The sequence below is a fragment of the Triticum urartu genome, chromosome 3A (genome assembly GCF_056163025.1).
Source record: "Triticum urartu cultivar PI428250 chromosome 3A, HENAU_Tu73, whole genome shotgun sequence".
NCBI classification, from domain to species: domain Eukaryota; kingdom Viridiplantae; phylum Streptophyta; class Magnoliopsida; order Poales; family Poaceae; genus Triticum; species Triticum urartu.
This window is the reverse complement of record NC_141875.1, coordinates 52152327-52161022: the sequence shown is the minus strand read 5'-3', so window position 1 is coordinate 52161022 and position 8696 is coordinate 52152327. Positions and strand designations below refer to the sequence as shown.

The 8696-nt window shown below is 42.7% G+C and overlaps 1 pseudogene; it reads left to right on the top strand.

Moving 5' to 3' along the window:
* Positions 1 to 495: 495 nt before the first annotated feature.
* Positions 496 to 5464, top strand: LOC147978442 (uncharacterized; annotated as a pseudogene).
* Positions 5465 to 8696: the final 3232 nt, after the last annotated feature.

The window sequence follows — 8696 nt, the reverse complement described above, 5'->3', positions numbered from 1 at the left end:
GCATACCTTGCATGTTCTTCATCTTTTAGATCTGCACCAAGTTCATCTTCATAATTGCTTTCAGATTTGGTTGTTGTGCTTTGGAAAAAGAGAGAAAAAAAAGAGTGGCAAAAAAATCAAAGAGAGAAAAAAAGAGTGGAAAAAAGTCAAGAGAGAGAAAGAAAGTCTTGTGTAAGATCCAAAAGTTTCAGCTTGACAGAAAAAATTTCAGAAGCTTGTGTGTTGTGTTTTTCAATCTTGGTGCAAAGGTGCAGCAAATCCATCCACATATTTTTCTTGGTTTGCATCAACTTGATTTCAGCACAAGCCCCTTTTTGTTTACCCCACCGAGCTCCACCAAAAACCGAAGCTAGTTCTTTGATCCCTTTCTTTCAATCGCTTTAACACATCCGGGAGAAGCACAATCTAATGTGAACTCATCAGAACTTTGGTGAGTAAGAGGTGAGGTTGTGTGATTCCACAAAATTATCATATTCCACTTTTGGCCTTACTAACATGGCAGGATCTAGATCGAGTGTTCATGGAGAAAACCATGGGGAAGAAGATGCCCCGGTCACACATGCTGATTTTCAGGAATTACAGAACATGGTTCGAGACCTTGGAAGGATGTTTCACGAACAACCTCCAACAGGTGGCGATAGGGTTCGACACCGACAACACCATATTGACCCACTTGAGGAAGTTGGGGATGAAAATTCCGTGCATGCTGATGTGGATGGTGACTTGGAGGATGATAAAAATAGCCATGGTGGACATGTGGCTGCTGCTCGTGGGCGTGGTGTTGCTGCTCATGGAGGGAAGCGAGGAGGACAACTTCGAGGGCGAGGGCATGGTCCTCGTGGGCACTACTATGACCCTCATGAGCGTGTTGCTCGTGGTCATGGAGATGATTTTGATGATTATGATGGTGTCCCATACCGTCGTGCTGCTAAAGATGGGCATCGTGCAGAACGTCGTGATCGAGATGGTCGAGATGACATAGCAAGAATCAAGTTGCATATCCCCAAGTTCACAGGAAAGGAAGACCCCGATGCATATTTTGATTGGAAAGAGCAGTGTGATCAGATTTTTCGTATCCATAACCTTGCTGATCCGAAGAGAGTAAACCTTGCTTGTGTTGAGTTTTCTAGTTATGCACTCACTTGGTGGAATCAACTACAAGAAAATTAATTGCTGCTAGGCTGTGATCACATTGACACTTGGGAAGAGATGAAACAAGCCATGAGGCGAAGGTTTGTTCCTTCACAATATCAAAGAGATCTCTGAAACAGATTGCAGTGTCTCAGCCAAGGTACGCGCACGGTGGATGAGTACTATAAAGAGATGGAATTGTTGTGGGTTCGTGCTCGTATTCATGAAGATGAGGAGTCAAAGATGGAAAGATTTTTGCATGGTCTCGACAATGAAATTTCTGATTTTGTGGAGATGTTTCCCTATAACACTCTACAAGATATTTTGGAGCAAGCAAAGCGCACGGAGAGGAAGGTGCAGCGGAGTGGTCATGGACGGATATCTCATAACCGCACCACCACACCATGGCAAAGGTTGCAGCCAAGTGCCTCTCATGGTGGTTCTCAGTTTCAGCATACTTCACACCCTACTACCACCTGACGAACAACGGCTTCATCAGCATCATCACCAGCCCCTAGGAATGTGGACAAGCGTGCTCCTTCTGCTGCTGGAAGTACCTCTAACCCCACGGCTGTACCATCATCTCGAAGCCGAGATATTGAGTGTTGGAAGTGCAAAGGGCATGGTCACATTTCTTCTGAATGTCGAAACAAGAGAGTTCTCTTTGTGAATGAACAAGGTGAATGGGAATCTGAGAGTGAGCATGAAGATAATGGAGCATCGAGTGATCATGAGGATGACGAGGGCGAGAAGAGTGATTGTGATATTCAGGCCGACATGGGAGATTGCTTTGTTTCTCGTCGTGTGCTTAGTGTTAATGCAGCTAGAGAAGAGAAAGGGCGGTGACATAATATTTTTCACACCCGTGGCACAATCAAGGACAAGGTTTGCAGAATTATTTTTGACAATGGCAGTTGCAACAACATTGCAAGTTCAGATTTGGTAGAGAAGTTGGGACTGAAACAAAGAAGGCACCCAAGTCCATATAAGATGCAATGGCTCAATGATTGTGGTACACTTCGAGTAAGCAACATTGTCACCGTTCAATTTTCCATTGGGAAGTACCGGGATCAAGTGGAATGTCACGTGGTGCCAATGCAAGCATGCCAATTGCTGTTGGGAAGACCTTGGTTGTATGATCATGATGTGCAAATCAGCGGCCGTACTAATCGTCTCTCATTCCAATACGAGGGAGAGCGCATATCTTTGCTCCCTTTGACACCCAAAGAAATATTGATGGATGATCTGAAAAAGAAAGAGAGAGTGAGCGAGAAAAAATTGAGTGACATCCACCAACATAGTGAGCGAGAGAATCCAAAGCCAAATAAAACCCCACAGCTTAAATTGACCAAGACATGGGAAAAACAGGGATTAGTTGTGATGGCTAGGAAAAGGGACATGAGAGAGTTGAGAGAACCCAATTCCGTGTTCTTTGTACTTTTGTACAAGGACAATTTTCTTTCTACTAATTAATTAACCTCCACCACTCCTAGTGTTGTTGTTGAAATTTTGCAGGGGTATGAAGATGTGTTCCCCGAGGAGATACCACCAGGGCTGCCACCACAAAGAGGCATTGAACACCAAATTGATTTGGTTCCAGGAGCCCCATTGCCGAACCGACCACCATACCGCACAAATCTGGAGGAAACCAAGGAGATTCAGCGACAAGTTGAAGGCCTACTAAACAAAGGTTATGTAAGGGAAAGTCTCTCTCCTTGTGTTGTACCCGTTCTTTTAGTGCCAAAAAAAGATGGATCTTCCCGAATGTGTTGTGATTGTAGGCCTATTAACAACATCACCGTGAGGTATAGGCACCCCATACCTAGGCTTGATGATATGCTTGATGAACTTAGTGGCGCCACCATCTTTTCTAAAATTGAGTTGCGAAGTGGCTACCATCAAATTAGAATGAGAGAGGGTGATGAATGGAAAACTGCTTTCAAAACAAAATCTGGTTTGTATGAGTGGTTAGTTATGCCATTTGGATTGACAAATGCACCTAGTACTTTCATGAGATCAATGAATCATGTGCTTAGAATGTTCATTGGAAAGTTTGTGGTTGTTTACTTTGATGACATCCTGATTTATAGCAAAACTTTGGATGAACATGTTGAACACATTCGGTGTGTGCTTGCTGTCCTAAGAGAGGAGAAATTATATGCTAACAAGGAAAAGTGCACATTTTGCATAGAAAAAGTTGTGTTTCTTGGCTTTGTTGTTTCAGGTCAAGGTGTGGAGGTAGATGAGGAGAAGGTCAAGGCCATCCGTGAGTGGATGCATCCACAAAATGTAAGCCAAGTACGAAGCTTTCTTGGCCTTGCTGGTTTCTACCGTCAGTTTGTGAAGGACTTCAGCACCATTGCTGCCCCAATGAATGAGCTAACCAAGAAATATGTTCCCTTTAAGTGGGCAAATGCACAAGAGAAGGCCTTCCAAGAGCTGAAAGAAAAATTGACATCTGCACCATTACTTGCGCTACCCAACTTTGGTAAGACTTTTGAAATTGAATGTGATGCAAGTGGTGTTGGTATTGGAGGCGTACTAATGCAAGAAGGTAGGCCTATTGCATATTTTAGTGAGAAGCTAAGTGGCCCAACTCTAAATTATTCAGTTTATGACAAATAATTATATGCACTTGTGAGATCTTTGGAAACATGGTAACATTATTTGTGGCCTAAAGAATTTGTGATACATTCCGACCATGAATCTTTAAAGCACCTTAGGGGTCAACAAAAACTGAACCATAGACATGCAAAATGGAGTGAATTCGTAGAATCTTTTCCCTATATTGTCAAGTACAAGAAAGGAAAAGATAATGTTGTTGCTGATGCTTTGTCTAGACGCCATATTTTACTCTCACAACTTGATACTAAAATTCTTGGGCTGAAAAGCATCAAAGAATTGTATGCCAATGACCCATATTTTGCTGAACCACACTCGAAGTGTAGTGAGGGGAAAGGTTGGGAAAAGTTTCACTTGCATGATGGATTCTTGTTTCGAGCTAACAAATTGCGCATCCCAGATTGCTCTGTTCGTTTGTTGCTTTTGCAGGAGGCTCATGCTGGTGGTCTCATGGGACATTTTGGAGCAAAGAAAACTGAGAGTGTGCTGACTGACCATTTCTTTTGGCCAAGGATGAGGCGTGATGTTGAGCGCTACATACTACGTTGTGAGATTTGCCGCAAAGCTAAGTCACGTTTAAACCCTCATGGACTTTATACGCCCTTATCCATTCCTAGTACACCTTGGGAAGATATTTATATGGATTTTGTTCTTGAATTACCACGCACTAAGAGGGGGAGCAATTCAGTTTTTGTGGTGGTTGATAGGTTTAGCAAGATGGCTCGTTTTATCCCGTGTCATAAGAGCGATGATGCTTCACACATTGCTGATTTGTTTTTTAGGGAAATCGTGCGGCTACATGGAGTACCACGGACTATTGTTTCAGATCGTGACACCAAGTTTCTGAGATATTTTTAGAAAACGTTGTGGGCAAAGCTAGGGACAAAGCTTCTGTTTTCCACTACATGCCACCCACAAACGGATGGACAAACTGAAGTTGTCAACTGCACGCTATCCATGATGCTGAGAGCAGTTTTAAAGAAAAAAATTGAAGATGTGGGAAGAATGTCTCCCCCACGTGGAGTTTGCATACAACAGGGCAGTACATTTGACCACTAAATTTTGTCCTTTTGAAATTGTTTATGGTTTCAAACCTGATGCTCCCATAGATCTTTTGCCTTTACCATTGCAGGAGCGAACCAATCTTGATGCAAGTAAGCGTGCTGACTTCGTGAAGAAAATTCATGAGAAGACCAAGGAAAATATTGAGAAGATGACTGAACAATATGCAAAACGAGCAAACAAGGGAAGAAAGAAGGTGTTGTTTGAAGAAGGTGATCTTGTGTGGGTACACCTACGGAAGGATCGTTTCCCAGATCAACGCAAATGCAAGTTGCAGCCACGTGGAGATGGTCCATTCAAAGTTCTTGCGAAGATCAATGACAATGCCTACAAGATTGACCTTCCGATGGATTATGGTGTTAGTCCAACTGTCAATGTGTCCGACCTCTCTCCATACTTTGTACCATCAGAGTCGAGGACGACTCCTCTTCAAGAGGGGGAGGATGATGAGGACACCACAACCATCGACAAGTCTCCAACAATTATATGTCCAATCACAAGAAGTCGCGCCAAACAAATAAGTGACCAGGTGAATGCTAACATAATTTTACCTTGTAACCTTGATGACACAACTATGCTTTCATCTCCATTGTTGTTGGTTGAACTTAGGTATAACATGGAAGAAATCCAACAACCTATGAGCTCTTGAAGCAACCGCTTTGGAGGAACAAGTTTGGAGAAAACAAGTTGCAAGTGAAGCTGATGCTGTCAGTTTTTACCTCTGATATTTTGGTGTGGCACACCCATGTGATGGAGATACGGGGCCATAGGGGTACATCAACAGAAGCTACATCAAATTATCTTTCCAATTCAAAAAACCTCACATCATTTGGAGTTGTGAGTCAAAAGTTCTAGTCATTCTCGTGGAAGGTGTCCAGGCTGTCAATACTTCACGAATTTCCGAGGAGCTTTGCAACAACTCCCAAAGTTGACTGCTTATTCACCCAAGAAAGCCAGGAAAACCTGCTTACTTTTGAAACCATTTTCACACCTAGCTAAGGGGGGTTGTCCCTGCTATAAAACCCCATCTCCCGCATCCTCTAGACAACCTTTTGTCAAACCGTTCAGCTACAAGCTTATGCAGCAAGACTGCTAGAGAGATCCGAGAGATCTTGCCACCTTTGCTCTTGTGAGTTCATTCGGATTCGCGAGAAGGAGCCTCTGGTTCCCCCTAGTTCGTGCTCTATGGTTTCGGCCGTTTTGTGTGGATTAGTCCCGGTTTGTGGTTCTGCGATTGTTCGGACAGTGGGTTGGAGTTATTGTAGCTTCGGTCAGCCATCCCCAACGTACGGGTTGCATCCAACCTTGGCAGGTATAAAGCTAGTTATCCCGACTGCTTGCAGCTAGTTATCCCTCCCGATTCGATCCTACGATGTGAAGATCGGGCCACCCTCGGGTGTGAACTCGTTCATCGGGTTCCCACCTATCATTTCTAGTCCATTCTTTTAGTTTATTATTTTTGCTATTAGAGTTTCATAAAAGTTTTCCATTCTTTTTTATATTAGTTCATTCTTTGAGCTAAATGACCCTGAAATTGAAAAGCACTTCAAATGAACTCTGAAGAGGTTGAAAATTGGCATGATATCATCATTTCACCCACATAGCATGTGCTAAAAAGTTGAGAGGGTTACGGCAAAAACTCGATGCACTTCGTGTACAAAACGGACAATCTCTTTCGAAGTATCAGGGTTTGGGACGAAAACTCATCTATTACAAAGGGATTTCATTTTTTTGAACTTATTTGAACTCCAGACTGTTTGTGTGTTCAAAATGCACCATTCAAAGCCACATCATCAATTTTCAACCCTTTTGTGACTTTATTTTTTATTTTTCATGCATTTAGTGATTTTTTGAGCTATATGACCCTGAAAATGAAAAGCACTAGAAATGAACTCTGAAAAGGATGAAAGTTGGCATGGTATCATCATTTCGCCAAAATAGCATATGCTAAAAAGTTGAGAGGGTTACGGCAAAAACTGGATGCACTTCATGTACAAAACGGACAATCTCTTTCGAAGTATCAGGGTTTCGGACGAAAACTCATCTGTTACAAAGGGATTTCGTTTTTTGAACTTATTTGAACTCCAAAATTTTTGTGTGTTCAAAATGCACCATTCAAAGCCACATCATCAATTTTCAACCCTTTCTGACTTCATTTGTTATTTTTCATGCATTTACTATTTTTTTAGCTATATGACCCTGAAAATGAAAAGCACTACAAATGAACTCTGAAAAGGTTTAAAGTTGGCATGGTATCATCATTTCACCCAAATAGCATGTGCTAAAAATTTGAGAGGGTTACGACAAAAAACTGGATGCACTTCATGTACAAAATGGACAATCTCTTTCGAAGTATCAGGGTTTCATACGGAAACTCGTCTGTTACATGGATATTCTATATCAAAGGCATCATCATAATAGTTATGGAGAGAAAGTATTCACTTTTTGTTCGCTTGTGTCCTTTGCTAATTGCGTCGTAACCATGGATAATCTTCGTCGTTTAACAGGGTGCTTGGGTCAGCCTTGACTTTGAAGGGAGGAATTTCATGAAACTTTTCATATTCTTCGGGCATGTCTGTCTTGCCCTCCACTCCCACGATGTCTCTTTTTCCTGAAAGAACTATGTGGCACTTTGGCTCATCGTATGATGTGTACGCTTCCTTATCTTTTCTTTTTCTCCGTTTGGTAGACATGTCCTTCACATAGAAAACATGTGCCACATCATTGGCTAGGACGAATGGTTCTTCTGTGTACCCAAGATTGTTCGGATCCACTGTTGTCATTCCGTACTGTGAGTTTACCTGTATCCCGCCTCCTGACAGATTGACCCATTTGCAATTAAACAAAGGGACCTTAAAATCATGTCCGTAGTCAAGTTCCCATATGTCCACTTGATACGTCTCCAACGTATCTACGTTTCCAAACACGTTTGCCCTTGTTTTGGACTCTAAATTGCATGATTTGAATGGAACTAACCCGGGCTGACGTTGTTTTCAGCAGAATTGCCATGGTGTTATTTTTGTGCAGAAATAAAAGTTCTCGGAATGACTTGAAAATCAACGGAGATTATTTTTGGAATATATAAAAAATACTGGCGAAAGAATCAACGTCAGGGGGCCCAGACCCTGTACACGAGGGTGGGGGCGCACCTACCCCCCTGGGCGTGCCCCCTGCCTCATGGGCCCCCTGACGCTCCACCGACCTCAACTCCAACTTCATATATTCATGTTCGAGGAGAAAATCAAGGAGAAGGATTCATCGCGTTTTATGACACGGAGCCGTCGCCTAGCCCTAATCTCTCTCGGGAGGGCTGATCTGGAGTCCGTTTGGAGCTCCGGAGAGGGGAATTCGTCGCCATCGTTATCATCAACCTTCCTCCATCACCAATTTCATGATGCTCACTGTCGTGCGTGAGTAATTCCATTGTAGGATTGCTGGACGGTGATGGGTTGGATGAGATTTATCATGTAATCGAGTTAGTTTTGTTAGGGTTTGATCCCTAGTATCCACTATGTTCTGAGATTGATGTTGCTATGACTTTGCTATGCTTAATGCTTGTCACTAGGGCCCGAGTACCATGATTTTAGATCTGAACCTATTATGTTTTCATGAATATATGTGAGTTCTTGATCCTATATGGCAAGTCTATAGTCACCTATTATGTGTTATGATCCGCTAACCCCGAAGTGACAATAATCGGGATACTTACCGGTGATGACCGTAGTTTGAGGAGTTCATGTATTCACTAAGTGTTAATGCTTTGGTCCGGTACTCTATTAAAAGGAGGCCTTAATATCCCTTAGTTTCCAATAGGACCCCGCTGCCACGGGAGGGTAGGACAAACGATGTCATGCAAGTTCTTTTCCGTAAGCACGTATGAC